The sequence below is a fragment of the Ambystoma mexicanum genome, chromosome 6p (assembly GCF_040938575.1).
Source record: "Ambystoma mexicanum isolate Mex_15411 chromosome 6p, UKY_AmexF1_1, whole genome shotgun sequence".
Lineage (NCBI taxonomy): Eukaryota > Metazoa > Chordata > Amphibia > Caudata > Ambystomatidae > Ambystoma > Ambystoma mexicanum.
In genome coordinates this window covers 1,128,541,604-1,128,554,443 of record NC_090935.1, presented here as the reverse complement: position 1 = coordinate 1,128,554,443, position 12,840 = coordinate 1,128,541,604, and positions in this window count along the sequence as shown.

The following is a 12,840-nucleotide window of genomic DNA, read 5'->3' as shown; positions in this document are numbered from 1 at the left end:
GGGCTATTTGGGTGCAGTCCTGGCGTCTATGGCGCCAGGCTCATATGGAGAGTCAGTCCTGGTGCCATAGGCGCCAGGCTCATAGATTAAAACTTACCTGATGCAGACCATGCTGCAAACCTACCTGATGCAGACCATGCTGCAAGAGCTCCAAGCCAAAAGAGGCTTGGAAGGGACTACTTTACCTAGGGACTATTTTTTTACTCGGGTGGGGTCGGGTAGGAATACTTACCTGGGACTACTTTGGAGGCTATTTAAACCACGCCCGAAGAGCAGCACACGCTTCGCGTTATTCTGCATCCAGCAGCGGAACGCTCACCGTGCCTGCAAGTCTGCATCCAGTCTTCTGCCACGCCCACTTCGAGTCTGGAGCTCCTAGAAAAAGGGAGAAAGAAGGAGAAAAGGTTAGAACAAGAGCAATACCTTTGATCCTTACCTGAATTCCCAATCCACCGTGCCTTTGAGCTGGAAGAAAGAAGTTATTTTATGCGCATCGCCTCGCCTGCTGCAGTGCCGCACTGAACTCACCGGCCTTCACAGCATCTTCACTATCCACCGCATCCTTCTGCATGTTCCCGCCGCACTCCGGCACCTAAGGGGAACACAAGAACAGCAAGGTGAGCCAAGGGAATAAACAGAGGCAATATTAGTTACCCCCCATAGACTTACCTGATTTTACCGCCGGGGGGGACTATTCCTCTTCATGGGTCGGCGCAGCCTCCACCGCATCTTCGCCGTACCCCGGCCCCTAAGGGGAACAAAAGGACAGCAAGGTGAAACAAAGGGACAAGCAAGGGGAATCCTTCTCACCACAATGGACTTACCTAATTTTACTGCCGGGTGGCATTGTTCCCCGAAACTTCATAATTTCTCTCAGCACCTGAATAAGGGAGAAAGCAACAGGTTACATACTGACATTATTTTATCGAACTGTGTTGGGGAATACAAATCCTTAACTGAATGTTAACGGTTGCCACTGTGAAAAGAGAAAAAATAATATGAGGCCGGGGAACCCAAAGGAAACACACCAAACACCGGTTACAAAGGAACATACAAGTACTTTATTTTAAGGTCAAGAAATGACAAAGTCAAATGACAGGTCAGATAGCTATCAGCCCTCAGTACAACACAACAAACTTCAACGGGTTCGATGTATTCAGTGAGAGACTGTACATTGGGACATTCAGGCTTTTATACATTTCTCGAGCCTGTTGTCCAACCCCTTCACGGGTTAACCATTCTATGAATGTGTAACAGGTCTAGGGTCTCTGCCAGGTCAACTCTAATTTATTCATTTGTATGTGCATAGATCAGTTCCATTGATACAGGTAATCCATTTACATGCAGGTCAACAGAAGGACAAGGTATCAGTTCACGACCCTAACAAGTGGCCTGCAGGCAAGTTATACGTTAGCTGTACGGAGGTCATGCCGACCAGGTTCTGTTCGGAATGGCATCGTCCACCATTTTGATGTTCACGGTGACTTTTAAACAGCAAGAGAACCTAAAATGGTGGTTTGATTCAAGATGGCGACTTACATCAATTTCTAAGGTCAAGACCTTGCTGTAGAGAGTTATTCGCGTACAGTTTTATGCGACTTGGCGTAGGCCAATATACATACAATCGTTTTCACTAGGAGGCATAATTTAATATCCAGTTTGACAAACCCTCCTTTTGGCCTATGCCAAGTGATAAGACTACTTCTGATCTCCTTGCAAGTAACTCCATACGTCATCATCCATACACCCTGAATCGCTGTCAGAGATATCTATGGCCATCAGGTCGTTCACTAAAATCTCTTTTAACACATACTCTTTGGAAGTTTTATCCGGGGCATATACTTTGTGTCCTATCATACCTATCGCCTGAGCACAACATCCCCCTAGCATCGAACATATACTAGGCAGACATTGGATACAACAACAAAGAAATAGCAGAACTCCCAAAATGATCAACAAGACTGAAAGTACCTTCCAACCCCAAGATGGCAAGAAATCCCAAAACCAAGCACTAAGATTCCAGTTCCCCTCATGAACATGCACTTCTGAGATGAGGACGTGCAGATTCTGAATTGCTTTGAAAATGGTTGGGGAGGAGTCTGGTACGAAAACCCAGCAAGTGGACCCCACTAATTTACATACTCCACGTTCAGCCAGAAAGACATCTAATGCCATCCGGTTCTGGAGTTCTACTAATCTTATCGCTTTCTGCTCTAATGTCATGTTATAGAGTATATCTGTGGTCCGGTTGATGGTTCTCTCCAGTACTCTCGCTAGTCTCCTGATGTCTTCAGAATTTGCTATCTGCCCCCAAAATGGCACAACTGATTTCGCTATATCTCCCATCACTTGTGCGGGGGTATCACCATTCTCGTCCCGTCGTGGACGAGCCTTCGAAACTTCTAAAGTACTTGCTATGAATACCCCAGGTAACAGGATCCCTAAATAACAGGTTCCCTGCCAATCCCTGGGTAACCATGGAAATGCTAAATTACCGCAAACGAAATAGACAGGTTCGCCCACATACAAAGGTCTGTCTTCCCCAGTCAAATTTGTAACGTTGGCACAGACTTTAAAATCTCCCATTGACCGGGTACCATTCCTCTGTATGCAGAAAGAAACTGAATTGGTGCTATGGTTAACAGAGTAAGAAGGAGGCACGGCATCCTTATTGCCTATCAGAGCCATTTTAAAGGAAACTAAAGATTGGAAAGGACGGGATAGTCTATCAGAAGGCCTAATTGAAGCAACGTTGAGTTTGCTCCTATTTGCGAAAAGCGAGCATCCCAGGGGAGTCAGAACACGTTTCTCAAAATCATTCAAATTAGTTCCATCGAAGTTCCCCGAGATGCTATCATTCCATCGGCCAAAGAACAGTGCTCTGAGAGAGGCATAACAAGCAGTCGTGAAAGGTAAGGGATGAATATACCAACCTAGCCCCTTATCCCCATGTTGCGGTAAATGTGAACAGACCCAACAATTGGTTTTGTTAAAAATGGCATGCGTTGAATTCATGATTAACATCATAATATTATTGTGATACTTCTGTCTATGCTGAGAGTCCCTAGGTGACAGAGTATGCAGGTGTACAGAAGGAGTAAAAACAGTAGGTGCAATTTCAGTTGGCAAAAGAGGTTCTAGAGGATAAATCTCCTCGACGTACCAGAATCCTAAAGCAGGTACTATAAAAATCCCAATTATTAACATCAAAACACAGCAATACGTTTTCGGGGCCCAGGCACATTGTTCAAGTTGGTCACCCCCTTATTTACAAGTCCAATACGGTCAGTAGTGGTGGCAGGCATCGCAGTCTTCGGATGGAAACCCCAGTGTTCGTTGCTGGCGACCACCCGGTCGCGCGGCTTCTTAGTCCTTCCCCAACCCTAGCCGTCAGAACCCCCTTTCTCAAATTTGGGCAAAAAGGCAAGCCCTTGACCATTCTTTCCTTCTTTCGAATGCACAGTCGAACCATGCTGTAGGTTTATTTTCTCTGTCGAAGATTATATCTGGTGGTTCCCAGTACTGTTTGATCCGGAAATAAGGTAACGTCACTCCCTGAGGGAAGCAACATATCGGAGGCAACGGAAGTTGCAGAATTCGAAGCAATGGTTTCCGGCAATGACTTTTCCAAAGAGTGTGGAGACAAAATGGACGGTTACCCAAGCCCCACGGGCTCAGAGAGATTCTCTGATTCACTCACAGTGCTATTTGCTGCTTCAGGATCATCGATTGCAGCGTTAGCGAGGGGTTATGTTTCTTCTGTAACGTGCAGAGTCGGGTGAGGAAGTTTCTTGACATGCGTCGCGTGTATCCAGTTCTTCTTTCTAGCCACCCGCACTGTCGTTTGGGTGACCAACAAAACCTGAAATGGTCCCTACCAGCGAGGCGGGAGGCAAGAGGACCGTTCGTATGCTCTCACCAGGACCCAGCTTCCAGGCCGAATCTTGTGTCCTGGGCCTTCAAAACGTACAGGTAAAGCTGATCGTACCTGATGATAAATTAAATACAGATTTTTAGTCAACTGGTTACAGTAGTCTGAAAGCAATACATTCTCAATGTTTCTCAGTGCTTTAGGTTTCGGAAGACCCCAAATATTGGCAGGTCTCCCCATCACCACCTCAAATGGAGAGAACCCAGTCTTAGTTTGAGGGGTAGTGCGCATGGCTAATAACACGATCGGTAAGGCGTCCGGCCATTTTAGCTTGGTACCAGCACACGTCTTAGCGAGTTTGTTCTTTAGGATACCGTTATGTCTCTCCACCAACCCGGCACTTTGAGGATGTCTAGCCGAATGAAATCACTTATCAATATGTAGTGCCGTACATATCTGTAAAATTACAGCAGCAACAAAATGTGGACCATTGTCCGACCAGATGACTCTTGGCAACCCAAACCGCGGGAAGTACTCTTTTATCATACTTTTTGCAGTGGTCATGGCCGTAGCGTCTTTGACGGGGAAAGCCTCAACCAACCCATTTACTGAAGGCGCAAATGACCACAAGGACATATTTTAAACTATTGCACCGCTCCATCTCAATAAAATCAAAATGTATCACCTCAAACGGAACAGAAGGAACAAAGCTACCCCTTGGAGTTACCGTCCCCACCCCCACATTGTGCTGTAGGCAAATCATGCAATTTTGAACATAATGCTGAGCAATTTTCAAAATCTTATCATTTACCCAGACTTTCTCTAACATTTTCGTAATCTGTTGAGCACACACATGTGTGGGACCGTGTGCCATAGTAACCATCATGACTATGTAGGCATTAGGAAGTAACCATTTGCCTTCAACTGTGTCCACCCAACACCCGTCATCATCTAATTTCCCCAAGCCTTCAGCCCATTTCTTAGATTCTTCCATTGTGGCATCAGCTTGGATATCCCGCACAGACCCAATATCCTCGTCCATTACATAGACATCCCTAGTTTCTCTTAGAGCATACATTTCCGTGCGAAGATCTGTGGCAGTTTGTCTGGCTATCTGATCAGCGAAAGCATTCCCTTTTCCTACATCGTCTGTGATCTTGCGATGCGCTGCGCATTTCATGATCGCTAACTGACTAGGGAACGCGAGCGCCGAGAGCAATTGTACTATCAGGGGGCCATGTCGAATCTTGGTCCCATGTGAAGTTATAAACCCTCTTTCTGACCAAAGTCTCGCAAAGTTGTGAGCCACCCCAAAGGCATACTGACTGTCAGTATATATATTCACTGTTAGCCCTTCGGAAAGCTCACAAGCTCGGGTTAATGCTATAATCTCTGCGGCCTGCGCAGAGTTATGTGTAATTCGCTTGGTCTCTACAACCGTGCTCAATGTAGTGACTGCATAAGCAGCTGTGGATGTACCATCCATAAGTTTGAAACAGGAGCCATCACAAAATAGCTCCCCTTGCGCATTATCCAAAGGAGTGTCCTTAAGATCAATTCTGCCCTTCGTTTCTTGTTCAGTAGTATACAGGCAGTCATGTGACTCATCATCACCGCAAACAGTATTTTGCGGGAAAGGTAGGAGTTCAGCCGGATTAAGAACACAACACCTCCTAATTTGTATGTGGGGAGCAAATAAAATTAGCTCATATCTCGTCAATTGTGCAGAAGTGAGGTGTTATGTTTGGGTTTTGTTCAATAGAACATCTACAGAGTGAGGCACCATTAGGGTTAGATCATGGCCTAGGACCATTCCCTCAGTCTGTTTTACAGACGCGGCAGCAGCAGCGACAGCTCGCAAACATCTTGGCAAAGTGCATGCGACAGGATCAAGGGCGCGGCAGCAGCAGCGACAGCTCGCAAACATCTTGGCAAAGCGCATGCGACAGAATCAAGGGCGGAAGAGTAGTAGCCGCACGGCCTATTCTTCCCTCCATGTTTCTGCAATAATACAGCCAAAGTACATCCATCACATTCATGCACAAACAACACAAATGCCTTGCTATAATTTGGTGTACCCAAAACCGGTGCAGAGCATAATGCAGTCTTGAGAAGCTCAAATGATTGTTGATGTTCCGATTTCCATGGCAATGGCGAAGAAATGCCCTTCTTTGTCAAAGCCAACATCCGTTTTATCACTAGTGAAAAGTTCGGGATCCATACCCTACAGTAAGAGGCCATACCTATTAAGGCTCTGACTTCCTTCTGTGTACTTGGGACAGACATGCCAGAAATGTGTTTTATTCTTTCAGGTGTCAATCTTCTTCCCTCCTTTGACAGGAGGTAGCCTAAATAGGCAACCTCCTGGCAACAATATTGAAACTTTTTAAGCAAAGCTTTGTGACCATGCTTAACTAGATGGATGAGCAACAATACCACCGTGCCCTCTTTACAAGAGCTCTCAGAATCTGCTGCTAAAAGCAAGTCGTCAACGTACTGAAGCAGCGTACAAGTAGGGGGTAATTCAAGACTATCAAGCTGTTCTTTCAAGGCCCTACTGTAAATGCTAGGACTCTCGGTGTAACCTTGAGGTGCACGAGTAAATGTGAACGAGCGTCCCCCTAAGGTGAACGCGAACAAATATCTACTGTCCTTGTGTATAGGAATACTGAAGAAAGCATTCTTCAGGTCCACAACACTGAAGTAAGTAGCCGTAGCTGGAATCATAGTTAATATTGTCGTCACATCAGGCACAATTGGAAATTGTGGAGCGACAACTCTATTGATGGCACGCAAATCAATTATAAAACGAAACGGAATAGCATTATCGCCTTTTTTGTACACGGGTAGGGTCGGACTATTGCACAAACTTCCCGTAATCTCCTCAATCACCCCACGATGCACAAAATCGGAAACAATGCTCTTCAAAGCTCGCTCACCTTCAACCGAGATCTTATACTGCGGAATACGTGGCAGCTTAATACCATGTTTCAAGACTATTCTAACAGGCTCAATCTGTAGAACACCGACATCATTGTCGTCAGCCGCCCACAAACACTCTGGGACATTACTAAATTCTGGTGGCAAAGGTCTAGTCAAGAATTGTGAAACAGAAAACTGCTGTGGTGAAATCATCAAACGCACTCCATCAGGTGAACAATAAATTACCGCATTTAATTCCTTCAACAGATTCAACCCCAACAAATTCTCTCCACAATTCGAAGACAAAAGAAAGGGATAATAGTCCGTAAAGGGACCCAAAGAAATAGGTGCCGGCGAAGAAACTGGACAAATGACTGGTGTGCCAGAAAACCCTACGGATACATTGGTTTGCCCTGACAGTGGAATGTTTGGAACCCGAGAATGATATGGAGCACTTTTGAGCTCCAGTGTCTATCAAGAACTGATGTTTCCTATTTCTCACTACCATTTCAACGTAGGGACCTTTCTGACTAACGGGAATAGGTGTAGGTTCCAAACCTTGCTTCGGGCAATCCTAACAAAACAAAATATCATCAGAAGGAAGCTCCTCAGAGAGGTAAGCAGCAGAAGGGTGATCGAATATGTTTCTAGTATCCACACTCGAAGTCTGATTGTCCTGTGAAAAAGGTTGCTGAGGATCCTGTGAAAACTGACCTCTACCAGGTCCCCCCACCCCGGAGCGACCTCTGGGTCATCTACCCATACTCCCAAATGTGTTATTCAACCTCTGTCGAAGGACAGGGCATTGTGCATGCTAATGACCCTCCTGGCAACAATAGGCACACTGGTTAATGTTCACAGGACCCAAGGGCACATTCCCTTGTGGAACATACTGACCTCTAATCTGCGAACTACCCCCTCTGGGGCCTCTAACAATTTGTTGTAACAATACTTTAGTCTTTAAGTCTCCTTTTCTCTTTTCTACTCTATCTTTTTCATTATTGACACGGTTCTCGTAGTACTGAGCCATGTGCAGTACTTCTGATTGGGAATTTGCCTGCCAAGCGCTCTCGGAAGACATAATCTGTGACTGGATGTCAGGCAGCAATCCACACACAAATTTGTCCACAAATAACCTTTTCCCAGATTCTGTGCCTAAATCCTGTCCACTGAAGTCCGAGAATACTTGTTCAAACCGATTAAAGAACTCAGTGGCACCCTCAGATTTTCCTTGGACACAGGCCGTAAGCTTGTCCCAAATAATTCTTTTTTCGGGAACTATAGTTTTTAATTTTGCAATGATTCTGTCAGGCAAAGTGAGTATCACCTGAGGCAGTCTCTCACCAGCTGGCCTTTCCCCGTCAAGCCTAGTTATATTAGCCCACGTATCTCCCAACCCAGGTGCATCATCTATTGTTCTAACCTGCTTCCACAAATCTACGGGCAGGAGTACAGGAAATAACAAGTCAATATCGCCTAGGGTGAACACTGAGGACTGCAAGACGGACTCTATCTCTTTATAGAATCCTGACGGATTTTTCCTAATGTCGGGAACAGATTGCCTAATAGTGTTCACTTCTTGTCGCAAAAATGGGACGTGAACAAACTGTGATACATAGTGTGCAGGAATGTCCACAGCAGCTATACCTGCTGCAGCATTAGCGGCAATCTCAACTTTTGGGACAAATGTCGGAGGCACCTCTCTCATAGGCAACTGAGATATAGGCAACTCTGAACGCTTACTAAGCCGAGCGCTAAGGCAGTCAAAGAAGTGTCAAGTGAAAAAGCTCTCTTATAAATACCTAGTAACTGTGTGGGACAAATAACCTTTTTCCTCACACATTCATCCTGCAGGTACTCTACCATTACCTGAATCACCTTCCTTTGCATTTCTAGCGTATATTGACTATATGTGTCATATACCTCAACCAGAGTTATCGATAAATCCAAAATCCATCTAATCGCATCTTTTGTACAAATTTGTCCTTCCTCAGATGCCCATTTACGACACGGAAGAAATTGTTTCTGTACACACATACTCTCTTCTTCATCATCCTCATTCCGTAACTTCTCCAAATCTCTCCTTTACTCAAACAACCTCTCGACATGCTCATGTACTTTCTCCACAGTATCTCTGGATAGTGCTAAAATATTCAGATCCCTCAGCCGTTGTGGGAGATCCACATTATTTAATTTACCCCACATTACACACAAATGAATCCCTAAGCCTTCAATAAAAACTTTTTTTCAGGAAAATTATCCATATTAGACAGTGTGGCAAAAACATTAGCTCGATCATCTCTCTCCATACAATGCTTAGCCCATGCAAACAAATCCCGCTTTTTATCTGTAGGGACAGTATTACGAGTAACAACCTTCGACCCCGCACCCCGATCGACTGTAGTCGGTACAGAACCACTCGGAAGTGGAGGTGCAGGCAGATTCAATGGAGGTGTTATTACTGGTGCAATGGGAAGAGGTAGTAGAGCAGGCGGAGGAACAACAGCCGGAATAATAGGAACAACAGGTTGAGCAGGGAGAGCAGGAATAACAGCAGGAAGAGGCAAAGCAACAGGAAGAAGATCATACGGAGGTGGTGCAGAGGCACCAGGCCTTCACTCATTTAACAATTTGTCGAGAAACTCGTCAGAAACATGAAGGTCTTCAGAAGGATAGATTTTCTGAATACCGAGTGAGAAACGGCGCGCATGTTTTTCCCTAGTCTTAAGCTGCTGCAACGCTTCTTTTTTCCAATTCTGCAGAACATCAAATGCCGCAGGTCTGGCCTTTTTCTTTAACAAGACCGACTCTCATTGTATTCAATACAAGGGATCTCAAAACTACCATTGATTGGCCACTGAAGTTCGGAGGCATGTCTGGTTTGTCTGTGCCAAATATCATTAAATACTACACTTCCAATGCCATGTTTACAATACATAGTAAACGCCGGCGACCCCTCCTGTGGTGCCGGGTGGCTAAATTCCAAAGATTATCGATCGCTACGGAAAAAAGCCCTAAAGCAGCTAGACAATTTCCCAGGCATTTCTCAAAAACTTGGTGTTACGTGGTCAATAATTGTGTCTGCAGATACAATGCGCCAAATTCAAATTGTCAGGGTTAAATTAAGAGTCGGGTCACGACTCACCTGACCAAACCTAAGGAGGACCGTACGTTTATCAAAGAACTTACCTAACAAATTTTACCTTGTGTTTGGTGATTTCGGCAAATCTGCCCGCCTCAAAAGTGGACCCTCGTCAAGATGCCATCTCAGACCGCACGGCTATCGTCCAGGGATCGGATCGTGCAGCGCTGTAGAGGTGTTGCATCTCGTTCAGTCGGGCCCGTAGTATCACACCGTCCGATCCTGCTCCGATAGTATGCATCAACCTTCAATGTTCCGGCATCAATCTTGAGGGTCCCTATTCGGGCGCCAACTGTGAAAAGAGAAAAAATAAAATGAGGCCGGGGAACCCAAAGGAAACACACCAAACACCGGTTACAAAGGAACATACAAAGTACTTTATTTTAAGGTCAAGAAATGACAGTCAAATGACAGGTCAGATAGCTATCGGCCCTCAGTACAACACAACGAACTTCATCGGGGTTCAATGTATTCAGTGAGAGACTGTACATTGGGACAGTCAGGCTTTTATACATTTCTCCAGCCTGTTGTCCAACCCCTTCACGGGTTAACCATTCCATGAATGTGTAACAGGTCTAGGGTCTCTGCCAGGTCAACTCTAATTTATTCATTTGTATGTGCATCGATCAGTTCCGTTGATACAGGTAATCCATTTACATGCAGGTCAACAGAAGGACAAGGTCTCAGTTCACGACTCTAACAAGTGGCCTGCAGGCAAGTTATACATTAGCTGTACGGAGGTCATGCCGACCAGGTTCTGTTCGGAATGGCATTGTCCACCATTTTGATGTTCAGGGTGACTTTTAAACAGCAAGAGAACCTAAAATGGCGGTTTGATTCAAGATGGCGACTTACATCAATTTCTACGGTCAAGACATTGCCGTAGAGAGTTATTCGCGTACAGTTTTATGCGACTTGGTGTAGGCCAATATACATACAATCGTTTACACTAGGAGGCATAATTTAATATCCAGTTTGACACCACGAGGAACTCTTCGCTAGGGTCAAGCTGCAACCTGCAAGGAATCGGACAAGAGTGAAAGTCAGACATTTGAACTCTTACGAACTATATACTTACGGCGTCTCGCCAGAAATCTCAGAGTCAATATTGTTCTGGAACTCGCCAATTCCTTCAAACCAGTGAAGCAATTGGTTATCTATGTGTCCCTGTGCTCAATGCAGGATGAAGAGCTCCTCTTTCCAAACCATCAGGTGAGACTATAAGAGGGGACATTAAAGGTGATCAGTGGGGAGAACAGCGGGGGTGGGGATTAACACTCAACTCCACGGGTGGTTAATTCCCTTTCTCCATTTGCAGAAGAATACTCCTACGGGCCAAGCAAACGAAGCTAGGTGGGCCAGTCCAGTCTGTCATCTCGGCACTACGCGTCACATTGGTGGAGACCGAAGCTGTCCAGTTCAGATCGACGTCCCTGTGGGAGCCAGGTGAGCATAACACACCTGTAAGACATGAATGCATGATCAAATTAATAATGAACAGCACCATCGTATGCCTCTGCCATGTCACACCATCACTGATGCCCTGCATCTCTTCTACCCCCCAGGCACCAATGAGGAAGAAGCAACCCAGGAGACCACCGCGAGGGCATCCACCTCACACCCTAAGAAGAGGGCTACCACCACCACCACCACCTCCGCTGGAGGCAAGCAGGCACAGCCACTGCCACTGCCACTGTGCGAGCTGGGACACAGCCAGCAACACCTGCTGCCAGTGTGCCTGACACACTACTGACCCAGCAGGCCACACCCACACCTGTCGAAGGGGAGTCCCTGGAAGCACCCGCCTCCACTGGGGAAGAACTTGATGCCAGTGTGGCGCCTGAGGGAGACACTGAGGTGACATACCTGGCCACCCCGAGCCCCGTGCCCACCCCCTCGCCCCAACACCTGCAGTCGCCCACCTGCAGTGAAGCTGATCCCTGCCTCTGTGACTGTGACCTACCCACCTCTGATGAGTACAGTCCCGAAAATGCCGTCCACGTGACTGCACAACTCACCACTCCAGCCCGCTCCATAACCCTTGAGACACGATTGTCGAAGGTGGAGGCCCGACAGGAGGCCATGTTAGACCTACTCCGCCAGTACGTAGCGGACGGGGAGGAAACCAGGTGGGGTATTGCCACAGCAATTGCGGGGACCACAGCGGCCATCGCAGCCAACCCAGCCGCTGTTAATGCATCGGCTCGGCTAATGAGCGACTGCCTGGGGGCGGTGACACAGATGCTGACTTCAATGCTGCTCCATATGCAGCGGCCACGGCTTGCAGGAGGTGTGGAACCTGCCAGCGACTCACCTAATACCTCCACACCAGCTTCATCTGTCCCCACCAGCCCAGTGCGCCAGACACATAGGATTGCAAGGCACACTGAAATGCCGCCTCCGGACAGGAAGAAGTCCCGGAAGTAGTGTGGGCGGACAATGGGAGTGGGACACAAGGTTGGGGGTGAAGGGGTGCATCTTGTGGAGTCTATTGGGGGTATTGGTGTTGGTTGGGGGGTTTTGGAGTTTGTCGATGGGGTTAGGGTGGGGGGAGTGGGCACATTTTTGCTATTGTAAATAATACACACGTTGTGATAAGAACAATCCACGGCTGGACATTGTTATTTTCGTGTGCATCCATTTAATGTGTTACGGTGTTCAGTGCCCAACTCCCAACATTCCCTGCGTGCATGTCCACATTGGCCCAGTGTCTGACTGACACATGTTTTTCATAGTCCCTGTGGTTCAGGAGTATTCGTGAATCTGTGCTTGGAGTACTGCATGGCCATCCCATGCATCATGTACCAGCAGGGGGGCTACTTCACCTCCGTCTCCATCCTCATCATCCTCACCCAGGGCATGCATGTCAATGTCAGGTGGCAGTGGTACATTTTTCCGGACGCAC